Here is a 13,256-nt window from a genome sequence, read left to right as displayed (position 1 = left end):
GTGGAAGTACCTTTAAATAAGCGCGAGTCTTCTTGTAGTGTCGAACGCGTAATTTGGCCAAGTTTTTTTTGTTTCTTTAATGCGTGAGTCGCACGAAAGAGTTTTGACCGCAAAGTGAGAGCGAGTCTGATGGTACATCCGTGAAGTCAACGAGGTTCTCAGTGGCACTAATACGTGCGTTATTAACGGATGTCGAGTACCAACACACGGTTCATGGCATTTGTGCCGCAGATGATATTTCAATGACCATTTATTTAGAGTAATGTTCTGTTGGATTTTTTTATTTTATAGTAATCTCAAGGTCGTAATTCCGAATTCTCCTCCAGTCCACTGCATTTTCAGGCATGCAGTGGTCCCTGACGACGGCAAAAAACTATCACCGAGAGCTAGTGGGGCATACTATTCAAGGTGCAACCAAATTTGGAAGGAAGGACCACTAAGCTTCAACAAAGTCACTCCCTCACCAGAACAGGAATTGACCTCCGTGGTGCAGTATTCGGCCGCTACCTCCCTAATGACTCCTACAGTTTACCCATGGCCCTCAGTCCCCAGCGACTGCGGAGCACCTGACCAAGGCGACGGTGAGACCTGCGTCGCGGCAGAGGGTGCTAAGAATCTCTGGGTTTGGACAGGCCGCCAATGGAAACTGAAACTGGCAACATTGAGCACGCGCACCCTATCGAGTAAGTCTAGCTTAGCAGAGCTATTTGAAGAATTATCAGGTATTTCCTGGGATATTTGTCACTGACCCCGTGATCGAGGCGCAGACGCCGGACCAATTTCCAAAGCCGACTTATCAGCTTCCGAAAATAATCCCACGAAAGCAAGGACAATTAAGAGTGGGCCCTCTGGTGCGCCAGCGAATGCCGGTTGGTGTCCAAAGACCGAGTCAGAGCCCAGAGTTGTCAAAACACAACAAAATATATTCTTCACACAAGGCAGCTACACACACACACTTGCACACTTAGGCTAGAAACAACACAATACAATTCAGATGGACAAACACAAGAAAATAATTCACGACAAGCACTAAGAGTCCAACACGTAAAGTACAAAATAAAAAGGAACACTAAGTGTCCAATCGTATTCACCCGTGCTGGTTGGTCTTGGAGTCCGACGATCTCGGCGTAGCTCTGGGCAAATCTTGAAGAAGCAACTTCTTCCGGAAATGTAGACGCTCGATGAACTCGTTGACTAGCTTGCCGGGGAATCCTCTTCGTCCGCAGACACGGACAGCCTTAACCGAGGTTAAGCTAACTACGGTTACGGCTGACCGCAGTTACCGCTAGCTACACGGCAGACGTAACCGTAGTTAGCCCCCTAACCATGGTTATCGCAAACCGAGCTTGGCAACCTCGGTTTAGTCTCGCAAACCGACGAACAGGCAAGATGGCGGACGCCATGGCAATTGCGAGTGCTCCAGCGTCGTCCGAGATCGCAATGAGCCAAAGGCGCAGTAACTGGTCCGACGCTACAACAAGGGCGCTTATACGCGTTTGGGAGGATCACCTTACCGCACTGCGGTCGAGCACAAGGAATGCGCGAATATATGCTAAAATTTTGGAAGAAGTGAACGCCGGGCTGCCGCATGGAGAAACGCCGTACAACATGAAACAGCTGCGACTAAAAATGCACAACCTCAGCAAGCGCTATCGGTAAGTACAGAATGTGCCGGTTAACATGAGCAACCATGAAATCGTGGCGTTTATGGTAGCGGAATAAGATGCTAATTGTTGCGTGGAGTAGGCTTCGCTGTGGAATAGGCTTCGCTCGAGCGACAAAGTGTTGTTTCACCAGCATGCAGGTGCTTGCAGGGAAAGCCACCGCAATCTTTTGAGTGTTCGTGTTGCGTTGCCGCTGTTAGTTACCGTTGTATGTTTAGTAGCACTTCTTTGCTGACGCCAGCGTTATCGTGCTGCTGCGTGCGCTGGGCTTCGGGACTCGTGCCGCATTTACAGTTCAATAGAACCGAAGGCGTCTGTGTTACCTTTCAGTCAGGCTACTGATAGAAATGTCTAAACAATCAACGAGATGTGAAAAACATCCATGGTATGGAGGCCCAGAAGGATCCTGGCCGTCTACTTTGTATCCTATTAAAATACTCGCCTGAGTGGCTGTACTGCCGCTCGCAGCATTGCAGTAACTTGCTCGATACTTTGCTCAACCTTTCATCCTGAAGCACAAGGTTTTGTGAGAATAGTACATGGTACACGAGTTGAGCTTCGTTAACATTAAACGAAAATTTGAGAAATTTGAATAAATTTGGGGAGTATATTATGCTCAAGCAATCATAATGCTATTATAGTCAATACTTAATGTTTGTATAAGCCACGAGAACTAAAGTGGCAACAGCATGGGGTTCTGTGGTTTCTGGTGTTTTTTTTTCTTTTTTGCATGTCGCTATCTGCTAGGTACTTGAAAACATTTTAGAGACATTTACAAATCTCAATCAATATGGAAATGCCCAGGCATGCTGGATTTGTTGCAGGAAACCCTAAAATGCATAAAGTGGAATAGTATGTACCTCGCCACACTGTTCTAGAATGTGCGCGCTCAAATGTTTTTTTTTTCTTTTTTTTATAGGAAGGAGAGACTGCTTTGCACTAGAACCGGGTCCAGCAGCTCGAAATGGCCCTACTACTGGCTACTCCACAGTTTGCTCGGCTCCTTGCCGATGAACGATGAATTTCTGGTAGAGGAAAACATTGAGGTAATTTACGGTGACTGCGTAGTTTGGGGGGCTAGTTGATTGCTGTTCAGGAAAGTGCAAAGATAGAGGTTAACAAAGGGGAACTCCCCTAGTACACAATTATCTAGCTCATTGTTCATCTCTTAAACTGAAATTAGCCATTCTTCAAAGTATATGCTGTCTCTACTAATTTCTTGCACAATATTGTGTACCACTGAAACGGGTACACAACTTGAAACAGAGTATTTGGGTTGTACGCCAAAGACTTTTTTATTATCAACATAAAAGTACCAGCACATATTTGTTGAGTTGCAAAAACAGTACAGAAAGTAATTCTGATAGAGGTAGAGTATGCTATGAAAGAATAGAATCAACTATGAAACGGAATAGCACCATGTTAAAAGAACAATTGATGTCCAACATCCCAAAGCAGCACTGAAGACAAGACGCTGTAGTGAATGCATCATGAAAAAATTCAGCCCAACGTTCCTCAATTTATACCTACATGTGCAATTACACGTGTTCTTCTATTTCACATCAATAAAAATGCAGCTGTTACAGCTCAACATGACCAACTATAGCCATTGCTGCATGCACGTCACAGACAGCAGTGCAAAAAATTGTATGCATCTATTGTTTATTCCAAGTAGCAGTATGTCATGTCATGGGAGGTAGTGTATCAGTGCTTGTTTAAGTTCATGGCATGCTTGGCTGATTTAAAGATTTCCCCCCTCAAATTTTCTTGGTTTCTGGCATTCATTGCGCTCAACAAATGACCAATAGGTGCACTCGAAACAGCCTCGCAAGTTATGCGACAACCTAATTTCAGTGTGTGACATATTGAAAGTCACAAAGCCGCATTTTTGTAAGACGGACTTAAAGATGTGGTGCATAGTGTACATTGTTTTTTCTTTATGTTTTTCCTTGCACAGGTGCCAGAGGTTAGAGAACTGCCTGAAGGCGGACAGGTGATTGGATGTTGGGAAGACAGTGCAGCTTTCGAAGCCGATGGCGATGTGGCAGCCTCTGAGCCAGCAGAGACTCTTACTGCTAGCAGAGATGCCATTCATGATGAAACATCCTCGCCACTCTGTAGCATGGATGGCCCAGCAGGGGACTTAAACACTAGCAAAAGCAAGCTTGCAACTGGTCGCAAGCGGCCAGCTACTGTTGTGCAGTCGATCCTGGCCAGCCACAAGGAAGAAATGGTTTATGTGAGAAAGTCCGACAAGAAAAGGCAGAAGCTACTGCGAAGCTTGTCCATCTCCAAGAAGAATCAAACGATATGAATGCCAGCATGATGCGCATGATGGAAAAGTACTTCGAATCGAAAACAAACAAGCAATAAAACCGTTGATGCTCTGCTGTTTCACATACTGGCCTTGCAATTGTTATCTGCACAATGAGTTCTGGTAAGCATTCTAAGCATGGAAACGCTGAAAAGCATTCATTAGCACAGTGTTTAGTTGCTACCACGTAACGACTCTTCCCCAAATGGACATGTGGTCATTGTTCGCAATTTTAGACTCTAGTTGGTTGAGTATAACTGCTAAACTGACAAAATTACATAAATGCTTAATGCATATCGCCAGACGTATTAATGCTGAACAGCTTCATTTGCACTGCAGCTGAGCAACAAAGTAATGCAACAAGGGCCATACGTGTGGACAAATTTAGCAGTACAGGCCCATGTGGTTTGTGCATGAACTGAATTTATGCAGTTGTGATTGCTGGTATGCAAGTTGTGGATGAACCGTGCTCAACTAGCAGGAAGAACCCTAGACAGCAAATTATATACAGTTGAGCGCTTCTACTATGAAATGACCTGTATAACGAAAGAATAATTCTGCCCCAGTTCAATTGTGAGCTGTGTGTGACCTATACAATGAAGTCACCTCTATAATCAATGATTTGAGAGACCCCAAGCGCTTCGTTATAAAAGTGTTCGACTGTATGTAGCTCGATTGAATCTGCAAGCACGAAGTATGTGGCAAATGAGAGAGAGAGCGTAAACTTTATTTTCAAATCAATCAGATTCGAGTCCGCCGTATGTTTAGTGGGTCTGGGCACCCACCGCGGACGCGGTTATGAGACCTTGTCTCGTAGCGGCTTCTTCGGCCCGCTGGACGGCCCAGAGTTGTGCTGTCAGGTTCGAGCTGAGCAGTGCGGTCTTCCAGCGCGAGCGGAGGCTGGCGGTGGAAGAGACGGAGGGGTCGGCACTGCCCGAATTATTTGTTAAATCCTGACACTCCCATAACATGTGATTAAGCGTCGCAACCTTGCCACACGACGTGCACCTGTTTGTAGTGTACATGTCTCGATACATGGCGTGTATAAGTCTGGGGTTTCTGTAAGAATACGTTTGTAATTTTCTGTAGTGTACTGCTTGCGTCCTGTCTAACCTAACGTGAGGGTATGGGTATACGCATCTCTGTAACTGGTAGTGTGTCGTGATGTCGTGGAACCTGGTCAAACGATCCTCCCACGCCCAGACGTTTGCAGTACCCCGCGGGGGCTCTTCGTCCGATGGTGCTCGGTGAGTGAGGCCTCGAGCAACGCGGTGAGCCGCTTCGTTGGGGGTGCTCAGTCCAGTGTGTGCTGGGATTCATAGCAAGTGCCTTCAGTTATCGAAGTCGGCCTGTCCCTGGTGTATGGGATGTCGCTGGAGAATGTGATACACCTCTTGCGAGATGCGTCCATTTGCACAATTTCGAATTGCCGCTTGTGAATCGCAGATCACGTATGTAGCTTTAGTTCGTGTGAGGGCCAGTGCTATGGCCGCTTCCTCTGCCGCTTCGGCATGTGCCGTGTTCACGGTGACACTCGTGAGGTGGTTCCCTCGGTGGGTAGTAACTGCCGCCATGAAACTCTTCCTCTCTCGATAACGGGCTGTGTCGGTGAAGACTGCCTCCTTGTCGTTGGAGTAACTTTGGTTCATGTGTTTGGAAGATGTGAAAGTGAAAATGAAAGTTAAAATTGCAGTAGACGACGTAATAACAAAAGTGCAATGAATACCAGCAAAACTTGTGCCCAACTAAACACTGAAAAAACCCTGCTTCGAAGCAGTCATACATGCATACATCAAGCCTTCTTTCACAGTTTTTGGTATTGTCCCGAACCAAAGATCCCTAATACAGCGATATAATCAGATTGTTTTCAGTTACATGCTTCCACCAATGGCTTAGTGACAGGAAACTCATGCACATGATACAGCAAACAAATGGAGAACATAAAGTGAATGACAAATGCTGAAGTGGCATTCTTACATAAACTAAATGACAAATAAATGCTGAAGTGGCATTCTTTGTAAACACACTTCTCGTAATACGACACTATGAATGCTTTGTGCACTCGCGACTGAAGTGCCTTGTATATGCAGAAAACCTACATCAGCTCGATGAAAAGTTATTGGTCAAGTTCAACGTATTTCACATCGGTACACTACCATGACAATGAATCGAGACCAAGACATCTGAAGCAATCATGTTGTGCACAAGCTAAGCAACCAAAAAATTAAAATTCTTATAATGAAACGGAAATTAATTTTCCAGCATGTGAACATTAGATCATGTGTTGCAATGCAGGTGTTTGGCGAGGGCATTCCTTACTACAACACCAGATGGTTCCACCCGCTTTATTGTGCAAGTTGGATGCGGTCGTCTTCTGTCCTCATTTCTGATGGCATCGACCCACGTGGTGTCGCAACGGTCATTAAGCTGCTCGCAAATGTTATGCAGCACACAACATGCACGAATGATGCAGTTCACGTTGTCGATATCGCATTCCAGGTGATGCAAGATGCGAAAACGTGCCTTCAGCCGGCCAAATGCGTTTTCAACAATGCCCCTGTCACTTCACAGCCGGCAGTTAAAAACCTGTGTAGCTGACCCGACTGGGCCAGGCTGGGAATAAGGTTTCATTATTGTTGGCTGCAAAGGAAAGGCCTGGTCAGCAAGCAACACAGGACCAATGCAAACACTCTGAAGTACTTTTGTTTTGCTTGTGAACAAGCTCCCAGCCAACACTTTGGGAAGTCGTGACCGGTGGAAAACGCTTGCATCGTGATTTCTTCCAGGTGGCCCTACATTTGTGTACATAAACTTATATGTATGGTCGACAATGGCCAACAATATAACGCTGTACCACCCTTTATAATTAATATAATCAGTGGCATGGTCCTTTGGGGGGGACAATTCGATGTGGCATCCGTTCAGAGCGCCCATGCCTTGGGGAAATCCAGAGACAGCTGCGAAACGGCGCAAGTGCTCGTCAACTTCGTGTTCTCTTGGGAAGCTTATGTAACGCGACTCCAGTCTGCGTACAATAGTCGCGCAGCACTCGCGGAACGCAATATTTACTGTAGAACGGCCAACACCAAAGATATTGGCAACACTCCTGTCCTCAGCAGAGGTCGCGAGACGATATAGTCCTATCGCTACACGTTTTTCTAATGTAATCGCCTTCCGCATGTTCGTGTCTAGCAGTCTCATGGACTCACAAACACTCACAGTGTAATCGAAAGTCGAGCGGTTCATTCTAAAGTTCTCTCTAAATCCGCTGTCAGGTAGGTGCGGAAGTGTTGCTTCGTACCACGAAATTTCCCGGGGGTATGTCCAAACAGAACGATCGCCAGAAGAGAGTGCTGCAGCTATCAAAGCTCTCGGCTCCTGCGCCGAGCACCTTCGTGGTCAGCGTTCACTTCTTCCAGTTCAGCAAGGATGGAAAGTTGCTGTCTACGCCGCTGCTGAAGAGATGCCTGATAAATGGCAAATGCTGCCCCAAATTCGACGTCTGCCTCCTCAGAGTCGTTGGGGGCAGCCACGAGGGCCATCGCACCGGCCGCACGGGTCCTCACTCGAATCACACACACACACAAACCACTTGAGCACAGAAAACACACGACGTGAAGTATTCTCAGCAAAGCCTACTGGCCGTACGACACTTGTAGCCTGTAGCAGAGGAAATATTGCGCACAAACTGCTAACACACCGCAACTACCACGCACAACAAAAAAGAAACGCAATGGAATGCGCTGGCTCTCGTAAATGCTACTAACCGGCTACTAGCCACTGTAAACCGGCTACAGCAACCAGTGTTGAAAGACTTAATGTGAAACTCGCCAAGTTCATCAATATTATTTAGTTATTAAAGGCTTGCAGTATTGAAAATGTGAGCGTATAATTTATTGCAACATTTATGTGCATGCTGGTTATTATTTCTTTATTATACACAGTGAACTTTGCGCCAAATATTTTGCACACATGAGGACCACGTGATTGCATCGGTTTGCTTAACAAAGTCCGTGTAGCAATGGCAGACCGCGCTCGCGTTAACCACGGTTAACCCTGTAAACCATGATTAAGCTTAACCGCGGTTATATCTGCTCGTGTGACAGGGGTATTATCAGCTTCCGAAAATAATCCCACGAAAGCAAGGGACAATTAAGAGTGGGCCCTCTGGTGCGCCAGCGAATGCCGGTTGGTGTCCAAAGACCGAGTCAGAGCCCAGAGTTGTCAAAACACAACAAAATATATTCTTCACACAAGGCAGCTACACACACACACTTGCACACTTAGGCTAGAAACAACACAATATAATTCAGATGGGTATTAACAAACACAAGAAAATAATTCACGACAAGCACTAAGAGTCCAACACGTAAAGTACAAAATAAAAAGGAACACTAAGTGTCCAGTCGTATTCACCCGTGCTGGTTGGTCTTGGAGTCCGACGATCTCGGCGTAGCTCTGGGCAAATCTTGAAGAAGCAACTTCTTCCGGAAATGTAGACGCTCGATGAACTCGTTGACTAGCTTGCCGAGGAATCCCCTTCTTCCGCAGACGCTCGGTCTTCACGTTACATCACTTCACCGGTGCGGACTGAACTCATTGAACCCCTCACTCTGATTCTCGCACGGCGGTTATATAGCTTCCACAGGCGTTCTCGAACCTTCCTATCGGAGTCGTGATCTCGTAGCATGGCCAAAGCTTGGGAAGCTTCTCGTCTTTTCTCGTACCTTCTACCGCCGCCATCGGAGTGTTGTCGAAGTGGGGGGGGGGGGGATGATGACGCATGCTGTTGGCTCACGCTCACGCTGTAGTTATCTCTTTCGACTCGCCGGGTGAGAAGTTGTCCCGGCGCGCGCGTGTCCCCCCTCTCTCTCTCTCCGGTTAACGTCGCTTCGTCGAGGCTTTACTAGACGTTTCGGCGCCGTTGTTCGCGTTGCTGTTTGAGGCGTATGGGCTCTTCCCCTCTGTTGAAGTTGCCGCGGGGCCGGCGTGTTCTTTCGCTAGGCTTGCGTGACACTCGGCGCGCGCTTAGATTACATGCTATTTTGTGACACTGCGCCTCACTTTAAGAATATTATGCAATAATATTCAAGAAAACACAAAAGAAGCGCACACAAGAGTCCACTACACACGAGTCCGTAAGTACATAAATCAGTCCAACACAATTCACACGTCACTTCACTCGCGATACATCGAGTACAAACACAATTCATACAGGTACACTTGGACAACACATATCTCGCGCAACTAGCACACTTGTCTTACACAATAACACATCTCTCGCGTAACATGTACACTTGTACTATACAATAATACATCTCTCGCGTAACAAATACACTTGCACTATACAAAAACTCATATCTCGCGTAACAAGGGAAACATATGAAATATAACATGTGCAAAAAAGTGTACAAAAATATGACAGGGTAGTTTACAGAGCACGAACAAACAGCACTATGTTCATGATGCATAAATAAATAAACAAACCGTACACTCATAAAAACACTTTGCACCACACACTAATCGTCAACTGTTATTAAATTTGAATTTCCTGTCCTTGGTCTTTCGATGGTAGTGTTTCGCGTGGTTATGGGTCCCGGTCGGTTTATTTAGTCGCGAAATAAACCAACCGGTTTATTTTCGGAATTGGGTGCGGAAAGGGGCTGGAAAGGCCTTGCCGGAGTCTTCGCTCGAGCTCGGGTGACAGTTGCCCCGGTGTTCTCGTCAGCTGCTGATGGTTTTTCACTTGGCTCTTCAATCATCGATGGCTCGATCTTCGGTGATTCGTTCAAAGGTTTCGGGTCGTCTGGGGCGCGAACTCCCTCAATGTTTCCTAGAATTAGGTCATACATTGGGCTGTCTATACAAAGGGCAGTGACATTCCCACTGTAATAGGGGGTCTCGACCTCACTCCTGGCTTCGGGAAGCTTCCTAGTCGTACGATCGATCAGGAAAACTAAACTGGTTTCGCCCGTGAGCTCGTCGTCTTTTACTAAGTCCCTCCGTACGATCACTGTGCTGGTGCCGGTATCTCGTAACACCGTAATTTGTTTTCCTGCCATTTTTCCGGCAAGTACGGGCATTCCCTTATCGGGAAATTCTGGGCGTTGAGTCATAACCGCTATAACGACCAGAATTATTTTTCCGTCTCGGAGTTCGACAAAGTCGGCGTTTACGTCTTCTTCGTGTTTTGGCGGGACTTACAAACATGATGCTTGAGGAATTTCTTTCACTCCGTTGCGGCATGTGCTGGCTTTGTGCCCCGTTCGTCCACATTTGAAACATTTGACATCATTGGGGCGCGTGAAATTGGTCCGACAATTACTGGCATGGTGGCCCAGTCGCTTACAAAGATAACACCTCGGAACAGGCTTCTGAGGGTTCCTCCTTTTTTATTTATTTATTTTATTTACAGATACTGCAGGCCCTTCTCGGGCCCATGCAGGAGTGGTTACAAACAAGAGAAGAAAATTTAAATCAAGTGCTTGACATAGTTGGAAAGATATAATACATACAAATGCGGAACAACATGGCAATACACTGGGCATAGATGACATAATTGAATGCTCGAACAAAGGACTATCATTAACTCGCCGTGTACTCCACTATTGGAATCGAATTTTAACAAAAGTTGATATTACTAATGCTTTCAACAAATGATTCCAACGAGACGGAGTTTACTGCCTCCGCAAATAACATATTCCAATAATAAATTGCGCGAGGAAATAAAGAGAACTTGTGAACATTAATGTGGCTAACTGGTTGTCTAATACTTTTACTGTGATGTGTTCTCTCTGATCGTTTGAAAGGATCCTCAAGTTATCATTCCCGTGATAGTTCAAAGTTCTCGTGATAAAGTTGGTAAATAAATGTTAATCTAGATATGATCCTGCGCTGCTCAAGTTTTTGTAGGTTGGCCCTATTACGTAAGTAGCTAATACTAGAGTGACGGGAGTAATCAGAATAAATAAAACGCAAAGCTAGATTCTGTACTCTTTCGATTTTATTAATCAAGTATTGTTGGCTAGGGGTCCAAATAACCGATGCATACTCCAATTTCGATCGTACTAGAGATTTGTATGTATTTAGCTTTACTGCAGAAGGGGTATTACGCAGTTTCCTTTTCAAAAACGACAATTTCTGTAGCGCTCCCCAACATACATATTCAACATGCTGTTCCCAATTGAAGTTACTTGTAAGTATGATGACTAAATATTTAACTTTGTCGGTTCTCGCTGAGGGTAACGTTACCTAAAGAGTATCGGATGTCGGTTTCTTTGCGTCCCCTGGCTCCCCTTTTTTGATCTTAGAGAGATTGGTGCCTCGCTGTGCTTCCAAAAATTGATCTGCCAATTCCAACATATCTTGAAGGAATTTAGCTTTCGTTTCTTTCAGATAGAGTGACAGGCTCGGGTGGCAACTGATGAGGAACTGCTCCTTGATCAGAAGCTCTCTAAGCGCACCGAACTCCTGTGCAGTCTCTGAAAGTTCGGTCCACCTATCAAAATAGTGGCTGAGCCGCGCGGCAAATTGCGTAGCACTCTCGCCATCGGCGGGCTTTCCAGTCCTAAACTTGTCTCGGAAGCCTTCTACGGTGAACCTAAATCTCTTTAGTAGAGCGGCTTTCACCCTTCCATAATTAGAGGCATCGGTTGGCGTCAGCCTACCGTATACACTAAGTGCTTCGCCACTCAAACACGTGCTTAACGCTGTGGCCCATTGATCCTCTGGCCAATTCTGGCTTTTAGCAACTGTCTGAAATCTGTGCAAATAAGCATCCAAGTCATCTTTTCTTTCATCGAGTGCCACAAGCAGTTTGCTTGGGTTCAGACGGAAGCTAGTTTCTTCCCTTTCAGTGCTATCGACTCTTGCTTGGGCGGGAGCGTCTGTGCGCTGCTGCAAACGAAGTCGTTCGAGTTCTAACTCATGCTGTCTTTGTCTTTCTCTTTCGGCTATTTCAACTTCTCTATGTCGCTCCTTTGCTTCTCTTTCTTCTTTTCGCTCCATCGCCTCTCTTTCTTCTTTTATCTATTGCTCCTTTGCCTCTCGTTCTTCTTTTCGCTCCTGTGCCTCTCTTTCTTCTTTGGCTCTTTCGGCCGCTAGCTTGGCTCTTTCTACAGCTTCTTTTTCCTTCTGACTAACCCACTTCCGTAGTTCGGCTCCCGAAAGACCTATCTTCTCACCAAGGGCAACTAACTTCTCGAGATCCATAATGCCCTTCAAAAATCTAGCCGCGTGCAAAAAATATCTGCCTAGATTTCCACTATCGAACTGCTCTCTGCACACAAGTCAGCAAAACGTGGTGCAACTCTCAAAATCGTTTACAATAGCAATGTAAACGACCCTAGGCTCTTTCTCCCCACTATGGACACACAATTTGCACCAGAAAGGTCCTTGTCGCGGACGCCAGAAATATTGTCACTGACCCCGCGATCGAGGCGCAGACGCCAGACCAAATTCCGAAGCCGACTTATCAGCTTCCGAAAATAATCCCACGAAAGCAAGGACAATTAAGAGTGGGCCCTCTGGTGCGCCAGCGAACGCCGGTTGCTGTCCAAAGACCGAGTCAGAGCCCAGAGTTGTCAAAACACAACAAAATATATTCTTCACACAAGGCACTTACACATACACTTGCACACTTAGGCTAGACACAACACAATACAATTCAGATGGGTATTACCAAACACAAGAAAATAATTCACGACAAGCACTAAGAGTCCAACACGAAAAGTACAAAATAAAAAGGAACACTAAGTGTCCAACCGTATTCACCCGTGCTGGTTGGTCTTAGAGTCAGACGACCTCGGCGTAGCTCTGGGCAAATCTCGAAGTAGGAACTTCTTCTGGAAATGTAGACGCTCGATGAACTCGTTGACTAGCTTGCCGGGGAATCCCCTTCTTCCGCACACGCTCGGTCTTCACGTTACATCACTTCACCGGTGCGGACTGAACTCCTTGAACCCCTCACACTGATTCTCGCACGGGGGTTATATAGCTTCCACAGGCGTTCTCGAACCTTCCTATCGGAGTCGTGATCTCGTAGCATGGCCAAAGCTTGGGAAGCTTCTCGTCTTTTCTCGTACCTTCAACCGTCGCCATCGGAGTGTTGTCGAGGGGGGGGGGGGTGATGACTCATGCTGTGGGCGCACGCTCACGCTGTAGTTATCTCTTTCTACTCGCCGGGTGAGAAGGTGTGTCTGCGCGCGCGTGTCCTTTCTCTCTTTCCGGTTAACGTCGCTTCGTCGAGGCTCTTCTAGACGTTTCGGCACCGTTGTTCG

Source organism: Dermacentor silvarum, chromosome 3, assembly GCF_013339745.2.
Source record: "Dermacentor silvarum isolate Dsil-2018 chromosome 3, BIME_Dsil_1.4, whole genome shotgun sequence".
Classification (NCBI taxonomy): Eukaryota; Metazoa; Arthropoda; class Arachnida; order Ixodida; family Ixodidae; genus Dermacentor; species Dermacentor silvarum.
Note: the sequence above shows the minus strand (reverse complement) of the source record.